This window comes from Scyliorhinus torazame, chromosome 5 (genome assembly GCF_047496885.1).
Source record: "Scyliorhinus torazame isolate Kashiwa2021f chromosome 5, sScyTor2.1, whole genome shotgun sequence".
Classification (NCBI taxonomy): domain Eukaryota; kingdom Metazoa; phylum Chordata; class Chondrichthyes; order Carcharhiniformes; family Scyliorhinidae; genus Scyliorhinus; species Scyliorhinus torazame.
Genome location: NC_092711.1, coordinates 189846100 through 189868855, shown reverse-complemented (window position 1 = coordinate 189868855; position 22756 = coordinate 189846100). Strand labels below are relative to the sequence as shown.

The 22756-nt window shown below is 47.0% G+C and overlaps 1 pseudogene; it reads left to right on the top strand.

Annotated features, from left to right (window-relative positions):
• Positions 1-18214, top strand: part of LOC140418090 (putative divalent cation/proton antiporter TMEM165) — a 72721-nt pseudogene extending 54507 nt beyond the window's left edge.
• The last annotated feature ends 4542 nt before the right edge of the window (positions 18215-22756 follow it).

The window sequence follows — 22756 nt, the reverse complement described above, 5'->3', positions numbered from 1 at the left end:
AAACTGAGAAACAACCCAAAAATTGCAAGCCAGTGATCATTATAATCATGTAATATACGTAAACAAATTAGGGTAAGGGAAGAAAAGTTAGCACAAGCGTGGTAAGTAAACAGTCATAGAACATGGAACATACAGTGCAGAAGGAGGCCATTCGGCCCATCGAGTCTGCACCGACCCACTTAAGCCCTCACTTCCACCCTATCCCCATAACCCAATAATCCCTCCTAACCTTTTTGGACATTAAGGGCAATTTAGCATGGCCAATCCACCTAACCTGCACGTCTTTGGACTGTGGGAGGAAACCGGAGCACCCGGAGGAAACCCACGCAGACACGGGAGAACGTGCAGACTCCACACAGACAATGACCCAGCGAGGAATTGAACCTGGGACCCTGGCGCTGTGAAGCCACAATGCTATCCACTGTGCTACCGTGCTGCCCTCAAATATGGCTTAAGCTTAAGTCATTTAATATGGCTTAAGCTTTGTTTTTTACAAAAACAAACTGGGTTTTTGAACAAAGTATATTTACAGTTATGTACACAGAATAAAAAATATATATAGAAGAGAAGAAAACTAAACTAATAAAAAAAAACTGGTAGGATATAGTGCAATAGCTCAATAACAGCAACTCTGTACAGTTAGCAATATTTTTAGCACATACATAGGCACCTGTTTTTTTTGAGGGGGGGGGGACTGGGGAGGTGCATATACATTTGGGTGCCGGAGAAACAATTCCATTAGTTATGTCCAATACAGAGAGGGCAATACGAGCATGGATCTGGTGTTGGTGCTGTTACTTGCTTCTCCCGGACGGTTTTACCTGCCGTTGTCATCTCGCGTTCACTTCCGCTTCGGCCGTTCGTCCCGTCCTTCGCCTGTGTTTCCCTTGCTCTCTGTTCCTGTGTTTGCAAAGTTTGTTATCTTGTGCTCTCCTTCCGGCTATCATTCCCTTGCCCGCCCCCCTCTAGTCCCCCTCTATTGTTCCATGTCTCCTCCCTCTTCGCTCCCCCCCCCCCCCCCGTCTCCTGTGGTCTGCCGTTCTTTTTTCTGAGCTTTAGCTGTCCCCTCCCCCTACCCCACCGCCGGTCCGTCCCTCCCTCTCACACTTTGGCTACTTTTCCCTGATTCTTGGCTACCTGGCTGTTATTCCTTTTGTTCGTTGGCCACAAACAGGTCCCAAAACTGTTGAACGGGTGAATGGCTCCCACGTTCTGTGGAAGCCGTCGTCCAACCCTCGGATGGTGAATTTGATTTTCTCCATTTGGAGAGATCCTGAGAGGTCGGACAGCCAGCCTGCAGCTTTGGGTCATGCTGCTGACCGCCAACCGAACGGGATTCTACGGCGAGCGTTCAGGGAGGCAAAGGCAAGGGCGTCCGCCTTCCTCCCCAGGAATAGCTTTGGCTGGTCTGATACCCCGAAGTCCGCCACTTTCGGGCATGGCTCCACCTTGATCACCACCACTTTGGACATTGCCTCAAAGAAGGCTGTCCAGTACCCCGCAAGTCTGGGACAAGACCAGACATGTGCGCGTGGTTGGCCGGGCCTCCTTGGCAGCGTCCACATCTATCCTCCACCTCCGGAAAGACCCTACTCATTCGGGTTCTTGTTAGGTGGGTTCTATGTATCACTTTTAGTTGCGTCAGGGTGAGCCTTGCGCACGTGGAGGTGGAGTTGACCCTATGCAGTGCTTCGCTCCAGAGTCCCCACCCTACTTCAATCCTGAGGTCTTCCTCCCATTTCTTTCTTGTTGCGTCCAGTACGGTGTCGGCCCTTTCTGCCAATTGCTCATGCATGTCGGTACAGTTCCCTTTATCTAGGATGCTTGCGTCCAGTGACTCTTCCAGTAATGGCTGTCGTGGAGGTTGTGGGTACGTCCTTGTCTCCTTTCATAGGACGTTTTTGAGTTGCAGGTACCTTAGCTCGTTCCCTTGGCTAGCTGGAATTTCTCCGACATTCGTCCAGTGTTGCGATCCTGCCGTCCGTATTTAGGTCCCTGACTGTCAGTGTCCTTCCATCCTGCCCGCATTTTTTGGAGGTGGCGTCAGTCGGCGCTGGTGTGAACCATAGTCCAGTCATGGGCTATTTGGATCCCCAGGTAGCAGAGAGCACAGATTATCGCTCTATGCAGATGGGAGCTTTGTCCGATATTTTGGTCATGCCAAATTGCTGCCGTAATTCGTTCCAGGACTGGAGGGTGGCTGTACCGACCGGGTTGTGGGAGTGTTTGTGGGTCGGTATGGGAGTGCCGCCGTGGCGAGGGCCGGAGGGAGGTCGTCTTGCAGGAGGCCTCCTCTGCGTGCACCCACTCTGCTTCTGGCTCCTTGATCCATCCCCTTATTCGCTCGGCTGTCGTCACCCAGTGGTAGAATTGTAGGTTTGGGACTTTGTTTTTTTGTAAAACCTTCTTTGGGATCCTAGCATTCTTCACCCCCCTGTGATTCCGTCCACATTGATTTCTGGGTCCGAAATGTAGAGGGGCCGGTCATCTGCATAGAGCGATAATCTGTGCTCTCTGCAGCCCCTTCGGATCCTCATCCAGCTTTTTGCTGAACAGAGAACAATTGCTAATGGCTCAATCGCTAGAGTGAACAGCAGCGGAGACAGTGGGTAGCCTTACCTGGTGCACCTGTGCAGCTGGAAGTATCGGGAGTTGGTATTTTGTACGCTCACCATGGGAGCGTTGTATAGGAGATTTACTCAGGAGGTGAACCCTGTTCCAAGCTCGAACCGCTCCAGTACCTCTATGCAGTACTTGCATTCGACTCTGTCGAAGGCCTTTTCTGCGTCCAGGGAGATGATAACCTTGGTGTTCTCTCCCCTCATGCGGTCATTATCACGTTCAGCTGGCGCCTGATGTTCGAGGTTAGCTGCCTACCTTTGACAAAGCCCATCTGGCCTCTGCGACCACCTCCGGTACGCAGTCCTCTAGCCTTCGGGCTAGGATTTTGGCCAGTATTTTGGCATCTGCGTTCTGCAGTGAGATAGGTCTGTACGACCCACAATCCGTTGGGGCTCTATCTTTCTTAGGTATGAGCGAGATTGAGGCCTGTGCTAGCGTAGGTGGCAGTGTGCCCCTAGCCAGCGAGTCTGTGAACATCTCCCGCAGGTGCGGAGCCAGTGCTGTTGCAAATGTTTTGTAAATGTCCGCCGGGAACCCGTCTGATCCCGGTGCCTTCCCAGCCTGCCTGGAGCTAATGCTGTCCATGATCTCTCCCAGTGCTAGTGGTGCTTCCAGGGCTCGTTTACTGCCCTCCCCCACGACTGGAATGTCCAGTACATCAAGGAACCGTTTCATCCCGGACTCCCACGTTGGGGGCTCTGAGGTGTTCAGTCGTTGGTAGAAGGCCTTGAATATTTTGTTGATCTTTTCTGGTTCTGTTTCTAATTTGCCTCTGATATCCCTGATTTGTGCAATTTCACTGGTGGCTGCCTGCTTTCTCAGCTGGTGCGCCAGCAGGCGGCAGGCATTGTCTCCGTGTTCGTATAGGGTCCCCCATGCCTGGCGGAGCTGTTGCACTGCTTTCATGGTGGAGAACAGGTCGAAGCTCCTTTGTAGCTCTTTCTTCTCCGCCAGGAGCTCTACGGTCGGGGCCACGACGTATTTAGCTTCTACCTCCAGTATGGAGCCGACCAGCTGCTGCCTAGCCGCCCTTTCCTCCATACCCCTTCGTGCTTTGAAAGTGATAATTTCCCCTCTTCCTACAGCCTTTAGCGTTTTCCATAACGTGGAGGGTGAGACCTCCCCGTTTTGGTTGTTCTCCGTGTACTGTGCTATGGCCTGCGATACCTGTTCGTTGAAGGCCTTGTCAGCTAGTAGAGCAGTGCCTAACATCCATGTGGGGAGTTGGGCCCTGCCCGTTTCAAACCTCACGTTCTTGTAATGTGAAGCGTGGTCTGATATCACGATTGTAGAGTATTCCACTTTATCTAGCCCCGGAGGCATCGTTTTCCCCACTACAAAGAAGTCAATTCTGGTGTATACGTTGTGTACTGGAGAGAAGAAGGAGAACTCCTTCTCCCTTGGGTGGATGAACCTCCAGGGGTCCACCGCTCCCATCTGTTCCATAAATTGACCTTTGCCATGTTTGAGGTTTTCCCCGTTTTGGAACTTGATCTGTCAGTCCTTAGTTCTTGTACAAAGTATAAGCCCCCGCCCCCCCCCCCCCCCCCCCCGCATGATTAGTCGGTGCGTCGATATGTCGGGGATTTCTGACATGACCTTTTTGATGAAGCTTGTTTCATCCCAGTTGGGCGCGTACACGTAAACTAGTTCTAATGGTGCACCATCCAGGGGCCCGCTGACCATGACGTACCACCCCCCTGGGTCCGTAACCATCTTCGTCGCCCGAAGCATCGTCCTTTTGCTGATCAGTATTGCCACCCCCTGGCTCTCGTCCATAGCAGGAGTGATGGGTCTGCCCCACCCAGCCCTTTCTTACCCGCAGTCCGTCCTGTTCTCTCAGGCGTGTCTCGTGGAGGAAGACTATGTTGGCTTTCATGTTTCTTAGGTGCATGAGGACACTGGATCTTTTCACTGGGCCGTTGAGTCCCCTTACGTTCCAGGTCACTATCCTGGTGGGAGGCCTCTGTCCCCACGTTCCTGTGGGATTAACCACACTTACCTTTTGTACGCGCTCCTGCACTCCGGGGTTCTCCTTTGTCAGGGGGCCATTTAGGGTGGCCCCTGTCACTTCTCTCCCCATGCGGTTTGTCTGTGCACTCCGGGGTTTCCCTTTGTTAGAATGCCGTCCAGGGTGGCCGCTGTCACTGCTCTGCCCATGCGGTCGTGTCCCTGCGCTCCGGGGTTTCCCTTTGTCCAGGAGGGACGCAACCTGGCTGCCAATGTTGCGTCTACGATGTGGGTCTGCCCCTGCACTCAGTGGTCTCCCTTTGTCCCGGGGGCAACCAACAAGTCCGCCCACTGTGCGTTTGCCACGTGGGTAGACCCCTGCACTCTGGGATCTCCCCTCGCCCAGAGACCGCACTGGGTGGTTGCTTGCAGCGCTCCCTTGTTCCGAGCCCTTGGTTGTGGCAATTTGTAGCCTTATTGTTGCTCTCTTTCCTTGTTAACAGGGAGTAAATAAGGGGCTTAAGTGTAGTCATGGCAGGAGATCTTTAATCCGTGACATGCTCCTCCTGTACTATATGGCAAATCCAGGAAGCTTCAGGTGTCTCCGGTGATCACGTGTGCAGGAAGTATGTTCAACCCCAGCTCCTGATTGGCACCCCCATAGGTATAACTATTTTTGCCAGCTGAAATCAATAACACGTGCCACAATGTATGTAATTATCATATTTTATTCGGGATTAGCAAAGACAGAGGCAGGAACCCAAATGATGCGGTAGATGCATAAATGTCGAAAGAAACAATAAGAGAGGAACCCTGCCTCGCTGAATGGGGAAACTGTGCAGAATGATATCTCTGCCATTTCACCCTTCCTGCCTCAGCGTCTAAAAAAAAAAGTCATCAGAATAAACCTGAACATGTCGTGACACCTGGAGGTGCATCCAGATTAAGCCGTTGATACTGCAATGAATATTGACCCCATTCCTTCAGACTCAGGAGTGAGAGTGCTGCTAATTATTTGGTACTGATATGATCTGTTCAAAATTCCCATTTTGACCGTGCCCATTTTGATAAACATTCGAATTCCATTGACAGTTAAACGATCCTTGACCATTTTCGGAGGCAAAGTATTGCAATGATGTAAGTAGAATCAGAGAATATCTATAGTGCAGAAGGAGGACATACGGCCCAACGAGTCTGTACGGACCCTAAGAAAGAGTACCCTAGCTAGGTCAATTCCCTGACCTATTCCGTAACCCCACCTAACCTGTACTTCGCTGGACACTAAGGAGGAATGTTATCATGGCCAATCCACCAACCTGCACATCTTCGGACTGTGGGAGGAAATCAGAGCCCCCAGAGGAAATCCAAACGGACCTGCAGAGAAAATGCCAGCTCCACACAGACAGTTATCCAAGGACGGAGTTGAACTGGGTCCCTGGCGCTGTGAGGCAACAGTGCCGCATGCTCTGAATCTCATGCCCGTGACACCCAGTATTGGTGTTAGTGTACGAGATACCGACGGTGATGTCAGCACACAGACTACATTGAAATCTGCCCCTAATATTATTAGATCGACACTCCCTTCCTTTCACAAAGTGAAACCATGACATTGCTTTTATCCCACTGGACAATCACTTCATTCTTATTATTTTAAACTCTGCTTCTGTAAGTGTTACAATTTATTAGTGGCAGCCCACTTGTCAAAAATAAACTGCCTCTCATTCTAATTCCAGTACACGTCTCTTTGTATTATGAAAACATTGTGCCTGTCTAGTTTCAGTAGGAACATCTTTCTAACATTGAAAACGATGGCAGCATTCACATAGCAATGCACTGTTGTAATACACTATGTCTGATATTAATGTACGAACTGTTGCTTCAACTGTAATCTCAAAAAAATGTTATTTTTCTGTTTTTACTCTCGGTCCTGTTCCAGCTATTAGTGCTATATGCCATATTTCTGCTTAGGGATGGAGTTCAAAACTAGTGAGGTTATGCTGCAATTGTATAGGGTGTTGGTGAGGCCGCATCTGGAGTATTGTGTTCAGTTTTGGTCTCCTTACCTGAGAAAGGACATATTGGCACTGGAGGGAGTGCAGAGGAGATTCACTAGGTTGATCCCAGAGTTGAGGGGATTAGATTATGACGAGAGGTTGAGTAGACTGGGACTGTACTCATTGGAGTTTAGAAAGATGCGGGGGGGATCTTATTGAGACGTATAAAATTATGAAGGGAATAGATAGGATAGATGCGGGCAGGTTGTTTCCACTGAACAACAAACAAAGAACAAAGAAATGTACAGCACAGGAACAGGCCCTTCGGCCCTCCAAGCCCGTGCCGACCATACTGCCCGACTAAACTACAATCTTCTACACTTCCTGGGTCCGTATCCTTCTATTCCCATCCTATTCATATATTTGTCAAGATGCCCCTTAAATGTCCCTATCGTCCCTGCTTCCACTACCTCCTCCGGTAGTGAGTTCCAGGCACCCACTACCCTCTGCGTAAAAAACTTGCCTCGTACATCTACTCTAAACCTTGCCCCTCTCACCTTAAACCTATGCCCCCTAGTAATTGTCCCCTCTACCCTGGGGAAAAGCCTCTGACTATCTACTCTGTCTATGCCCCTCATAATTTTGTATACCTCTATCAGGTCGCCCCTCAACCTCCTTCGTTCCAGTGAGAACAAACCGAGTTTATTCAATCGCTCCTCATAGCTTATGCCCTCCATACCAGGCAACATTCTGGTAAATCTCTTCTGCACCCTCTCTAAAGCCTCCACATCCTTCTGGTAGTGTGGCGACCAGAATTGAACACTATACTCCAAGTGTGGCCTAACTAAGGTTCTATACAGCTGCAACATGACTTGCCAATTCTTATACTCAATGCCCCGGCCAATGAAGGCAAGCATGCCGTATGCCTTCTTGACTACCTTCTCCACCTGTGTTGCCCCTTTCAATGACCTGTGGACCTGTACTCCTAGATCTCTTTGACTTTCAATACTCTTGAGGGTTCTACCATTCACTGTATATTCCCTACCTGCATTAGCCCTTCCAAAATGCATTACCTCACATTTGTCCGGATTAAACTCCATCTGCCATCTCTCCGCCCAAGTCTCCAGACAATCTAAATCCTGCTGCATCCTCAGACAGTCCTCATCGCTATCCGCAATTCCACCAACCTTTGTGTCGTCTGCAAACTTACTAATCAGACCAGTTACATTTTCCTCCAAATCATTTATATATACTACAAACAGCAAAGGTCCCAACACTGATCCCTGTGGAACACCACTGGTCACAGCCCTCCAATTAGAAAAGCATCCCTCCATTGCTACCCTCTGCCTTCTATGGCCTAGCCAGTTCTGTATCCACCTTGCCAGTTCACCCCTAATCCCGTGTGACTTCACCTTTTGTACTAGTCTACCATGAGGGACCTTGTCAAAGGCCTTACTGAAGTCCATATAGACAACATCTACTGCCCTACCTGCATCAATCATCTTAGTGACCTCCTCGAAAAACTCTATCAAGTTAGTGAGACACGACCTCCCCTTCACAAAACCGTGCTGCCTCTCACTAATACGTCCATTTGCTTCCAAATGGGAGTAGACCCTGTCTCGAAGAATTCTCTCCAGTAATTTCCCTACCACTGAAGTAAGGCTCACCGGCCTGTAGTTCCCGGGATTATCCTTGCTACCCTTCTTAAACAGAGGAACAACATTGGCTATTCTCCAGTCCTCCGGGACATCCCCTGAAGACAGCGAGGATCCAAAGATTTCTGTCAAGGCCTCAGCAATTTCCTCTCCAGCCTCCTTCAGTATTCTGGGGTAGATCCCATCAGGCCCTGGGGACTTATCTACCTTAATATTTTTTAAGACACCCAACACCTCGTCTTTTTGGATCACAATGTGACCCAGGCTATCTACACCCCCTTCTTCAGACTCAACATCTACCAATTCCTTCTCTTTGGTGAATACTGATGCAAAGTATTCATTTAGTACCTCGCCCATTTCCTCTGGCTCCACACATAGATTCCCTTGCCTATCCTTCAGTGGGCCAACCCTTTCCCTGGCTACCCTCTTGCATTTTATGTACGTGTAAAAAGCCTTGGGATTTTCCTTAACCCTATTTGCCAATGACTTTTCATGACCCCTTCTAGCCCTCCTGACTCCTTGCTTAAGTTCCTTCCTACTTTCCTTATATGCCACACAGGCTTCGTCTGTTCCCAGCCTTTTAGCCCTGACAAATGCCTCCTTTTTCTTTTTGACGAGGCCTACAATATCACTCGTCATCCAAGGTTCCCGAAAATTGCCGTATTTATCTTTCTTCCTCACAGGAACATGCCTGTCCTGTATTCCTTTCAACTGACACTTGAAAGCCTCCCACATGTCAGATGTTGATTTGCCCTCAAACATCCGCCCCCAATCTATGTTCTTCAGTTCCCGCCTAATATTGTTATAATTAGCCTTCCCCCAATTTAGCACATTCATCCTCAGACCACTCTTATCCTTGTCCACCAGTACTTTAAAACTTACTGAATTGTGGTCACTGTTACCGAAATGCTCCCCTACTGAAACATCTACCACCTGGCCGGGTTCATTCCCCAATACCAGGTCCAGTACCGCCCCTTCCCTAGTTGGACTGTTTACATATTGTTTTAAGAAGCCCTCCTGGATGCTCCTTACAAACTCCGCCCCGTCTAAGCCCCTGGCACTAAGTGAGTCCCAGTCAATATTGGGGAAGTTGAAGTCTCCCATCACCACAACCCTGTTGTTTTTACTCTTTTCCAAAATCTGTCTACCTATCTGCTCCTCTATCTCCCGCTGGCTGTTGGGAGGCCTGTAGTATACCCCCAACATTGTGACTGCACCCTTCTTATTCCTGATCTCTACCCATATAGCCTCACTGCCCTCTGAGGTGTCCTCTCGCAGTATAGCTGTGATATTCTCCCGAACAAGTAGCGCAACTCCGCCTCCCCTTTTACATCCCCCTCTATCCCGCCTGAAACATCTAAATCCTGGAACGTTTAGCTGCCAATCCTGCCCTTCCCTCAACCAGGTCTCTGAAATGGCAACAACATCATAGTTCCAAGTAGTAATCCAAGCTCTAAGTTCATCTGCCTTACCCGTAATGCTCCTTGCATTAAAACATATGCACTTCAGGCCACCAGACCCGCTGTGTTCAGCAACTCCTCCCCGTCTGCTCTGCCTCAGAGCCACACTGTCCCTATTCCCTAGTTCTCCCTCAATGCTCTCACCTTCTGACCTATTGCTCCCGTGCCCACCCTCCTGCCATACTAGTTTAAACCCTCCCGTGTGACACTAGCAAACCTCGCGGCCAGGATATTTATGCCTCTCCGGTTTAGATGCAACCCGTCCATCTTATACAGGTCACACCTGCCCCGGAAGAGCTCCCAGTGGTCCAGATAACGGAAACCCTCCCTCCTACACCAGCTGTTTAGCCACGTGTTTGTCTGCTCTATCTTCCTATTTCTAGCCTCACTGGCACGTGGCACAGGGAGTAATCCCGAGATTACAACCCTCGAGGTCCTGTCTTTTAACTTTCTGCCTAGCTCCCTGAACTCCTGCTGCCGGACCTCATGCCCCTTCCTGCCTATGTCGTTAGTACCAATATGTACAACGACCTCTGCCTGTTTGCCCTCCCCCTTCAGGATTCACTGGTCGGGGAAAGCAGAACTAGGGGGCATAGCCTCAAAATAAGGGGAGGCAGATTTAGGACGGAGTGTAGGAGAAACTTCTTCACCCAAAGGGTTGTGAATCTCTAGACTTCCTTGCCCAGTGAAGCAGTTGAGGCTCCTTCTTTAAACGTTTTTAAGAAAAAGATAGATGCCTTTCTAAAGAATAAAGGGACTCGGGGATATGGTGTACGGGCCTGAGAGTGGAGCGGAGTCCACAAAGATCAGCTATGATCTCATTAAATGGCGGAGCAGGATCGAGGGGTCAGATGGCCTGCTCCTGTTCCTAGTTCTTATGTTCTTATGTTGCATTCGTTCTTGTCTCTTTAAATTCGATTAGCTAAACTATATTTTTATATTAAAGCACATCCACTATCCGTTCCCACTGCACCACATAATATGTTAATTTTCACGACATAAGCTCTCGTCTTTTTTATGACTTCATTCGCCCATTTATGAGTTTTCTTTATAAAAGGTCTGACTCTTGTTATGCCACAGAGGGCGTCATTTTATGTATAATTGTGGATGTGGATTCCACATGCATGGAACGTAGAACACAGAAGCAGACTATTATGTGCGAATCGGATTGCAGCAATTGAGTTGTAAATAATAATAATATTTTTTAGTGTCACAAGTAGTCTTACATTGACACTGCAATGAGGTTACATTGCAAATCTCCTTGTCGCCACATTCCGGCGCCTGTTCGGGTCCACAGAGAGAGAATTCAGAATGTCCAATTCACCTAACAGCACGTTTTTCGGGACTTGTGGGAGGAAACCGGAGCGCCCGGGGGAAACCCACGCAGACACAGGGAGACCGTGAAGACTCTGCACAGACAGTGACCCAAGCCGGGAATCGAACCCGGGTGCCTGGCGGTGAGGAGCCTTGATAAATAACCTGACAAGCTTCTGCATCACAACCAGCTGTCCAGCCAAAACCAGACTCCAGTCCTTCTTTATCCAAAGAGACAGAACAGACGATATCTGCAACTTAACACTGTTGACTAATACGAAACTCGTAATCAGCTGTCGCGTCTAATGACCGCACATCTCAACCCGCCTCTTTTTTGCCAAGGCCAGGAAACGTATTCTAATTTAGCATCTTTAATTAGATCATCTCTCCTTCTCACACAAACTCAGAGCATTGACACAGGATCCAATGTGATATAAGCATGTCCATAAAGCACATAAGTACAAGTGAAACAGTAATTTGTGTTTTAAATAAAGACTCTGAGCCAAGCAGTAATAACGGAGACGTTGACTTGAGTTCTCCAGTTATCGGGAATTCCTTTTTCCGCTGGCAGCACACTCCACGCCCGGGGGTTTCCGAGTTCAGAGACTATTTGGGGGTGATTCTCCGATCCCCCAGCCACATGTATCTCGGCGTCGGTCCGATTGCTGACGGCGGGATTCTATCTTGTCGTGTATTACAAAAAGGGCCGGGGTCCTGCATGTTAGCAACCGAAATTGCGCTGTATGCAGAAGCAATTGTGTCACGGCCTTCTGTAATATGACCAGAAGTATGACACTGCAATGTTAGCAGAGAGCGAATCTATTTTAATATGAACAGAGATTGGGCTCAATGCGGGTAAGAATTGGCAAAAATGCTCTTTCACACAAAGACACCACGGTTTCACTGACATCCACTGGAGATAACTTTATATTGCCGATTGTGTGAATCAAATTTACGTCAGTCATTTTTTTTAATATTAGGGATGGGACCATAGACAATTTGAGGCACTGAAGGAGGCCTCTGATGTTTAGGAGATTTTGAATATCAAAATCTTTTACTTGAAATGACTAAGTTCCGAATAATTAATTTTTAACAATAGGGTCCTCATTTGGACCTGACCCAACAATGTACGAATACTTAGCAATGATGAACTAAGTAGGATTTATTGAGAAAGATTTAGCAAATAATTAATAAAAACAGAGAAGAGAACATAGATGTTATTTCCTCCCACATGGTTAGCCACGGCTGCCTGTACAGGCGATGCCGTTCTTTTTCGGTCTCTGAAGTGATGCAGATAGAACTATGTCACAGAATAATTACACCACAGAAGATGTGTTAAGAATGAAAACAAGTTTCGCCTTGGCCGCCCCCACTATCGGAGGGCTCCGCTGTGGGGATAGTGGCCCTGCATCCTGAACTTGTCTCCTGTTCAAGCTTTCTCTTCCTTTCCTTGCGCAGTCATACCTGCACGTTGCCGGACGCCGGCAGCTGGCGCTGCAGTATTCTGGCTCTGTTGTATTCTGACTCTGTCTCTGCTATATGAATGCGTCGGCAACCGGAGTGCAAGAAGAGTGAGCGGCCAAAATAGAGCGGGAAGCACAAATTATCTGCTCCACATCCCATGTCTAATGTTGTGAGCGATGGATCTGTAACCAAAACATTATACATGCCTTTGTTGCTTCCATATGGGTTATTGTAATTTCCGAATTGGGTTGCAAGACATTCTTTACAGCAGCTATTATGGCCCCGCGCAACAATCGCCTCATCTGCTCGTGGGAGCTGTGCTGGCTTTGGCATTGATCACCTGCTGTCTGCTCTGTTTGGCAGTGCAACTACAATTATCCAGCGGAAGTATACGTATTATGTAACAACGGCAGTGTTTGAAATATTTGGCTTCCGGATGCTTTTGGAAGGCTTGAAGATGAGTCCTGATGAAGGCCAGGAAAAAAGAACAAAGAACAAAGAAACGTACAGCACACGAACAGGCCCTTCGGCCTCCAAGGCTGCGCCGACCATGCTGACCGTCTAAACTAAAATCTTCTACACTTCCGGGGTCCGTATCCCTCTATTCCCATCCTATTCATGTATTTGTCAATACATAAACGTCACTATCGTCCCTGCTTCCGCCACCTCCTCCGGCTGCGAGTTCCAGGCACCCATTACCCTCTGTGTAAAAAACTTACCACGTACATCTCCTCCAAACCTTGCCACTCGCACTTTAAATCTATGCCCCCTAGTAATTTACCCCTCTACCCCGGGAAAAAGTCTCTGACACTCCACTCTGTCTATGCCCCTCATAATTTTGTACACCTCTATCAGGTCGCACCTCAACCTCCTTCGTTCGGGTGAGAACAAACAAAGTGTATTCAACCTCTCCTGATAGCTAATGCCCTCCATACCAGGCAACATCCTGGTAAATCTCTTCTGCGCCCTCTCTAAAGCCTCCATATCCTTCTGGTATTGTGGCGACTAGAATTGAACACTATACTCCAAGTGTGGCCCAATTAAGGTTCTATACAGCTGCAACATGACTTCCCAATATTTCTAGGCAATGGCCCGGCCAATGAAGGCAAGCATGCCGTCTGGCTTCTTGACCAGCATCTCCTCCTGTTTTGCCCCTTTCAGTGAGGTGTACACCAAGAGCTCTCTGACTTTCAATACTCTTGAGGGTTCTACCATTCACTGTACATTTCCTACCTGTATTAGACCATCCAAAATGCATTAGCTCACATTTGTCCGGATTAAACTCCACCTGCCACCTTGCCGCCCAAGTCTCCAAATGATCCATATCCTGATGTATCCTCTGCCGGTCCGCATCGATATCCGCAATTCCACCAACCTTTCTGTCGTCTGCAAACTTACTCATCAGACCAGTTACATTTTCCTCCAAATCATTTATATATACCACGAACAGCAAAGGTCCCAGCACGGAACCCTGCCGAACACCACTAGTCATAGCCCTCCAATCAGAAAAGCACCCTTCCATTGCTACTCTCTGCCTTCTGTAACCTAGCCAGTTCTGTATCCATCTTGCCAGCCCACCTCCGATCCCGTGTGACTTCACCTTTTGTACCAGTCTGCCATGAGGGCCTTGTCAAAGGCCTTACTGAAGGTCATATAGACAACATCTACTGCCCTAGCTGCATGAATTCACTTTGTGACCTCCTCTCAATACTCTATCAAGGTAGTGAGACAAGACCTCGCTTTCACAAAACCGTGCTGCCTCTCGCTAATACGACCACTTGCTTCCAAATGGGAGTAGATCCTGTCTCGAAGAATTCTCTCCAGTAAGTTCCCTACCACTGACGTAAGGCTCACAGGCCTCTAGTTCCCTGTATTATCCTTGATACCCTTCTTAAACAAAGGAAAAACATTGGCTATTCTTCAATCCAATGGGACATCACTTGAAGACAGTGGGGATATAAAGATTTCCGGCAAGGCCTCAGCAATTTCCTCTCCAGCCTCCTTCAGTATTCCATCAGGTCCTGGGGACTTATCCACCCTAGTATTCTTCAAGACGCCAAACACTTCATCTTTTTGGATCTCAACGTGACCCAGGCTATCTACACGTCCTTCTCCAGACTCAACATCCACCAATTCCTTCGCTTTGGCGAATACTGATGCAAAGTATACATTTAATACCTCGCCCATTTCCTCTGGCTCCACACATAGATTCCCTCGCCTGTCCTTCAGTGGGCCTGTCCTTTCCCTGGCTACCCTCTTGCTTTTTATATACGTGTAAAAAGCCTTGGGATTTTCCTTAATCCTATTTGCCAATGACTTTTCGTGACCCCTTTTAGCCCTCTTGAGTCCTTGCTTAAGTTCCTTCCTTCTTTTCTTATTTTCCACACAGGCTTCGTCTGTTCCCAGCCTTCTCGCCCTGACAAATGCCTCCTTTTTGTTCTTGACGAGGCCTACAATATCTCTCGTTATCCAAGGTTCCCGAAAGTTGCCGTATTTATCCTTCTTCCGCACAGGAACATGCCGGTTCTGAATTCCTTTCAGCAGACATTTGAAAGCCTCCCACATGTCAGATGTTGATTTGTCGTCAAACATCCGCCTCCAATCTATGTTCTTCAGTTCCCGCCTAATATTGTTATAATTAGCCTTCCCCCAATTTAGCACATTCACCCTAGGACCACACTTATCCTTGTCCATCAGCACTTTAAAACTTACTGAATTGTGGTCACTGTTCCCGAAATACTCCCCTACAGAAACTTCTACCACTTGGCCGGGCTCATTCCCCAATACAAGTACAGTACAGGTCCAGTACAGCCCCTTCCCTAGTTAGACAATCTACATATTGTTTTTAGAAGCCCTCCTGGATGCTCCTTACAAACTCTGCCCCGTCCAAGCCCCTAGAACGAAGTGTGTCCCAGTCAATATTGGGGAAGTTAAAGTCTCCCATCACAACAACCCTGTTGCTTTTACTCCTTTTCAAAATCTGTCTACCTATCTGCTCCTCTAGCTCCTGCTGGCTGTTGGGAGGCCTATAGTAAACCCCCAACATTGTGACTGCACCCTTCTTATTCCTGCTCTCTACCCATATAGCCTCGCTGCCCTCTGAGGTGTCCTCCCGCAGTACAGCTGTGATATTCTCGCTAAACAATAGCGCAACTCCTGCACCCCTTTTACAAGGGGACGGTTTAGCACAGGGCAAAATAGCTGACTTTTAAAGCAGACCAAGGCAGGCCAGCAGCGCGGGTTCATTTCCCGTACCAGCTATCCGAACAGGCGCCGGAATGTGGCGGCTAGGTGCTTTTCACAGTAACTCCAGTTGAAACCTGCTTGTGAAAATAGGCGTTTTTAATTTAATTTCTTTTTTTATCCCCCTCTATCCCGCCTGAAGCATCTAAATCCTGGAATGTTTAGCTGCCAATCCTGTCCTTCCCTCAACCAGATCTCTGTAATGGCAACGACACCATAGTTCCAAGTACTGATCCAAGCTCTACGTTCATCTGCCTTACCTGTTGTACTTCTCGCATTAAAACAGATGCACTTCAGGCCCGCCAGTCCCGCTGGTTTCAGCAACATCTCCCTGTCTGCTCTTCCACAGATCCATAGTGGCCCGATTTACTCGTTCTCCCACAATTTTTGCAACTTCTGACATGTTGCTCCGGTACCCACCCACTTGCCACACCAGTTTAATCCCTCCCGTGTAACACTAGCAAACCTCGCGACCAGGATATTTATGCCTCTCCAGTTTAGGTGCAACCCGTCCTTCTTATACATGTCACACCTGCCCCGGAAGAGCTCCCAGTGGTCCAGCTAACTGAAAACCTCCCTCCTATACCAGCTGTTTAGCCACGTGTTTAGCTGCCCTATCTTCCTATTGCTAGCCTCATTGGCACGTGGCACAGGGAGTAATCCCGAGATTACAACCGTTGAGGTCCTCTCTTCTAACTTTCTGCCTAGCTCCCTGAACTTCTGATGCAGGACCTCATCCCCCTTCTTGCCTATGTCGTTAGTACCAATATGTACCACGACCTCTGCCTGCAGGATGCCCGCTAACTGTTCGAAGACATCCTGGACCATGGCACCATGCAGGCATCATTCCATCCTAGAGTCTCTTTCACGTCCACAAAAGCGCCTATCTGTGCTCCTGACTATAGAGTCCCCTATGACTATTGCTCTTCTGCGTTTTGACCCTCAGTGCTGAACATCGGAGCCATCCGTGGTGCCATTGCTCTGGCTGCTGCTGTTTTCCCCTGATAGGCCATTCCCCCCGACAGTATCCAAAGGGTACTGTTCGAGAGGGGGACAACCACAGAGGATTCCTAGACTGACTGCCTGCCCCTTCTGGTAGTCACCCATCTCTCTGCCTGATCTTTGGTTGTGACCACATCTATATAATTGCTATCCATGACGCTTCCCGCCACCTGCATGTTCCTAAGTGCATCCAACTGCTACTCAACCGACAATGCGGTCTGTGAGGCACCCCAGTTGGGTGCACTTTGTGCAGATTAAGCCATCCGGGACGCTGGAATCCTCCCAGACAGGTCACATCTCTCAGTCAGAGCACTGTAACCCTCTAATTTATTAATTAGTGAACGCAATGTGAATTAAATTAAAAATTAAATTTAAAATAAGTATCTGTTAACTATATATTTCCTAGCACTAGATTGCTACTATAAATGTAAATGCGAATTACAGTACTCTCCAGTCTCTGGCCTAGCTACCCCTCTAAATTATGATTTAGTAATTCATTCATTATGTTTAATTAGTTTAACAATGTTTAATTTCTAAAACCAGTGCAGATTCCCTACCAGCCAATCAGGTCACAGCTTTCCTGTGACGTCACTTTTCAGTGTGTCCCCCCCCCCCCCCCTCCCCACTCCCCACCCCTCAGTCGGATCACTCAGAATAGCAGAATATCTATCACTTACCTGTGCCCAAGCTGCTCCCTGGCTCTCTCCCGCTCCCGAAAATGAAGGCCGCTGGAATCTTGGGGGTAAGGTTTTATGTCAGCTACCTTCCCAGGGTGCTCCCTGGTTTTCTCCCTGCTTCTCGGACTGCACTCTGGGTCTCTCCCTGCACATTACCAGTTACAAAGCCAAACGAAGGAAACAGAACAAAAAGAGAAACTGCATCTCCTCCCACTCTGTGCCAAATTATACACTGCCCAAATTACCAAGTTCCAATTCCCACTCTAAATGTGTCTCACTCACTCAGCAGATCTCTCCTTCACCGGCGCAAAGCTTACTGAGTGAACTTTGTGTCTGTCTTTAATATAGAACTCAGCTAAACAAGATGAGTCACACTACTTAAGCTTCAAACAGAAGAATACAATGTACACCCTTGTGCCACTGCAACTGGAAAGAAGTGCAGACAAACATCAAAATGAAAAGATGAAGGTCTTCAGCGATCAAACACCCTAAATGGTGCATAGGATACTGATCCGAGATCGTCAACACATCTGTCACAGAAGAGATGCATGCCATGTCTTTCTGTAATTTTCATTCAGGCTTTTATCCTCACGTCTTCAGCAGAATGGGAAGATCGATCGCAAATAACTACCATTGTATTAGCTGCTCTGGATGAGCCCGTTGCTGTTTCTGAAGGTGGAACAGTAGGGCACTACCTTTGTGCTGTTTAACAGTGATTGGAGGAAGGATTGATGCCCAAGAAACTTTGTTAGGATTGTGACCATCATTCTTGGAATAAGCTCCTGGCATTTGCACTCTCCGCCGCGTTCGTCAACTCAGACAATGGGTTTTAACAAGAATGATGACCCACATCGTCCATTTCCAATTCTTAATTACTATGTTTATGAACTTCATACTGTAGAGCACTTGATGTAGACACATGCTCCTGTACATTTTACATGTATTTTGGATTCTGAGGAGAAATAGTGAGATAATCAACCCAAACAACCTTGCTACATGTTCTATTTTCTGTATGAATATTTCAATATTGTAGGTACCACATCCAAATGCTGCAAGCAAAAACATTGGATTTTGGAGGTAGCTTTCAAGAGAATTCTAGCATTAAATAGGCAGCTAGATTTTACCAAGGAAGTAAATTTTCTTGAGGTACTCAACCTCTAAAGAAAATCATTTTCAGTTGATGTGTTTAGCGCACGCCTATATTGCATTCTGTTCATTCGTCTTGTAAAGTATTTTCAGAAAATCTAACCTGCGGAACTAACCCCCTCCCTCACCCCACAAATAAAATTGGGCCTCCATTGCAGTAATTGGAGGGATCTTTATCATCAAGTAATGCAAATTTGTTAATATTTGAATATATTTTATGAATCTTTTGTAACTGGTAATGCCTCACCAAATATGCAGATAATATTGAGTCAGGTCTAAAAGAGTAACTGAGATTTTAGCAGCATTAGCCCGTAATTTTCTAGGTTGTGGTTTATAATTCTAATAACTAGTTTGTGAGGTGCTCGTTATATGATCAGCTTTTAAGTTTTATGTTGATCCTGCAATGTAGTGCTCTTCCATTGTTGACGTCGGAGCTGCAGCCTCGTAACTACTCTCGTACTCGCCATTTCCCGGTATCTGTTGATTCGATCAGTGCATGTCTGTCACTAACAATTTTAAAGTGAGGGATTGATCAGGAATACAAGTTGTTATTGTTTCTGCTGGAATTAGAATTACAAATTCTTGGATGTCAAAGTTCACTGGAGAAATTACGGCGGATAACATGTTTATCGCAGGAAGTTGCTGCAGTATTTAATACTTATTTCAGCTCTTTAAATTCATATTTGTAGGACTTTGTAATTCTACCTCGGAGTCTACTATGCTTGTTTTTGAGTCATGTCCGCAAAGCAGAGTAGACTCCGAGGTAGAATCGGAGAAATGAACGCCTTGATGCATATCCATTACCTAAAATGGTTCTGAGATGAATAATTCAAATTCTGCTAAATACTAAAAGCTCGCCATCTTAAATCTACCTGGTAGCAGGAACTGCCTTGAAAATGTGAATATACAAATAATGAGTAGAGGTTGCATCAGGATTTACCGCACAGTTACGACCTGATTTTAATCAAATTATTTTTAACACTGCAGGAACTATATTTTAAAGATTAACACTATCCTTTATCTTCAAGATATAAGCACTAAATTATGTGAATGCTCGTGTCAGCCATGCAGTTCAGCAAGTATCAAAACAGTGCGTACTTTTAACATGCATATACTGGCCAACGAGAAGTCTAGTTTATACCTCTCACTATTTTAAGGTAGTTTGTTTTGCTTGAGGTGTTTCACAAATGTATATAGTGTGCACTGTTGCATTTAATGCAATCTGTTGTGTACTGGAAGGACATTTTTGAGTTAATTGGGATTGTGACTTGAACAAGGATTGCTTATCTGTTGGATCCAAAAGCACATGATATTACTTTGCTTGTGGCAATATTTTGCTGGTGCCTCAGACAGTTTGATACACATGGAAGTTCAACCAGGGCTATTCCCAGGCGCGATTCCAAGAGTTCGCGACCAGCCCATCAACGCTGGAACCGAACAAGGGACAAGGCCCAACCTAACCTAGGAAGACGCTGCCTGACCCAAATCTGGACTAAAGACCCCCAAAATGCCTGAAACCCCACGGTAAGGTTGATGCATATCCCTGGAATACTGTGGCTCGATCGGACCAAATAAGCCCACACGGCAATCACGAAATTGGAAACTGCTAACCATCCCCTCCTCGGCGCCGTTGATGCTGGCAGGGGTGTATAGAATACTTTGCTTTCTGAAGTCAATGATCAATCTTTAGTTTTGCGGGCATTGAGGGGTAGATTGCTGTCGCTGCACAATTCCACTAGGTTCCCAATCACCCTCCTGTATTCTGACTCGTCGTTATTCGAGATCCGGCCCACTATGGTCGTATCGTCTGCAAACTTGTAGATGGAGTTGGAACCAAACAGTCGTGTGTGTACAGGGAACATAGTCGGGGGCTAAGTATTCAGCCTTGCGGGGATTTTATTGAGTACTATTGTGTAGGACGTGTTGTTGTTTATTCTTACTGATTGTGGTCTGTGGGTTAGAAAGTGGAGGATCCAGTTGCAGACTGAGGAGCGAAGTCCTCGGTTTTGGAGCTCTGATTTGAGCTTGTCTAGGATTATGGTGTTGAAGGCGGAGCTGTAATCATTAAATAGGAGTCTGATGTAGGAGTCCTTGTTGCCGAGATGCTTTAGGGATCAGAGTAGGGCCAGGGAGATGGCGTCTGCTGTGGACCGATTGCGTCGATATTCGAATTACAGTCGATCAGGGCATTCTGGGAGTATAGAGGTGATGTGCTTCATGACCAACCTCTCGAAGCCCTACATTACAACTGAAGTCAGGGCCACCGGACGGTCGTCATTGAGGCATGTTGCCTGGTTTTTCTTTGGCACTGGTATGATGGTAGTCTTCTTGAAGCAGGTGGGGACCTCGGAGCAGAGTAAGGACAGGTTAAAGATGTCCGTGAACACATCTGCCAGCTGGTCCGTGCAGGCTCTTAATGCACAACCAGAGTCCCGTCTGGACCTGTCGCCTTCTGAGGGTTCATTTTCAGGAAAGCCGATCTGACTTTGGAAGCTGTGATGGTGGGTTTGGGTGTGTCAAGGGCACTCGGCAGTGGATCGTTGGTTTCCTGCTCGAACCGAGTAGGATGTATTGAGTTCATCGGGGAGGGGTGCGCTGCTGCTCGAGATACTGCTCGTCTTCGCTTTGCAGCCCGTTATATTGTTTCGGCCTTGCCACAACCGCCGACAGCCTGTAACGCTAGTCTGTGACTCTAGCTTGGTCTGATATTCTTTCTTGGCATCTCGGATGGCTTTGCGGAGGTCGTACCTGGATTTCCTGTATAGGTCAGAGTCACCTGACTTGAACGCCTCAAACGTGTCCTTCAGTAGGGAGTCAATCTCGCGATAGAGCCATGGTTTGTGGTTTCACTGCTGGCCCACAGAGAAAAATGCAAATCAGACAGGCAGGAATCTTAATTTGGCTGCTCATGCTATGGTTTGGTGACAGAATTTGTGTATTGGTGATTGAGAAGGGAGAATCCTAATGCCGGCATATTAATACATTTCAGTTTCAAAGAGAGCACATGTCAGAGGAATGTGGTTGTGTACTGAGCACATAATCTTACTCCTTATATGGCAATTATGATCAACTTTTATCGACAGTACCTTTTTCAAGCCTTTCTCAACTCTTCACAATTTCTGATGAATTATGGAGTTTGAATTTCCTGTTCTGTTGTACAACCATTGTACTTTTGGCAAGCAGTTTTTTTCTTGTACTCAGCTATTTTTCATATTAAGGGCAATTTAGTGTGCCCAATCCACCGAACCTGCACATCATTGTGTTGTGGGAATGAAACCCACGCAAATTCCGCACAGGCAGTGACCCGGGGCCGAGATCAAAACCCGGTCCTCAGCGCCGTAGGCAGCAGTGTGCACCACTGCGCCACCCTTGGCAAGCAGTTTTGCGTTCAGTTATCGGCATAGACAACACCTTTCGTCATGTTTATCTTTATCCAAGTCACTCACCACCCTGACTTGGAAAGATATTCCCGATCCCATTATTTCGTGTATTGTAATAATATATTTGCCAGTTGCGTGCAGATTTATCTCTTATATGCTGAGCACCATACGTTTTAATCTGGCAGTGCAAAAGCATTGAACAATGAAATGAAACGAAAATGTCACCAAGCAGCTCCATGTTTCAATTTTTATCCCTACTACTGTTCGTCATCCAGTATCTAGAAATAGTTAAAATTAACCTCTTCCTTTGGCTTGTTGTGAGGGTATCCTCGTGTCACCCGCCTCTGTAACTAGAGCCACACTAGAGGACAGGAGTATGTCACTCGGCTCTTCAATTTCCATCCCTTGCTCTCTAGGACCTTAGAGGTACATTATATTGTATACAAGTGGCACTTTCTTGATTATAAAGAGCAGTTAATCTGTTACATTATCTGGACAATAATGCAACATATCACAAACATTAACAAACACATTTTAAATCAAGTTTCAGAAATTCTCAAACAATCAATAAATATTCTGACAACACTTCTGCCATAATCCCAAGAAAGCAATGATTTCATCGAGCACAGATTTTCCTCCTTGTGGCATGGTCAATCAATCAAAAAAATGTGACGTGCTAACATTAAGCTGATAAATGCACCATTTTGTTTTATTCTTCTAAACCTAACACAGAATCCCTGCATTGCCCAGTGCGATTAAAGTAAATGCAATTCTGTGTAACTCGATGTTTTTTGTACAAATCAAATAATTTAGTTGTTAATTCCAGCTCCTTGCAAAGAGAAGGGTCCA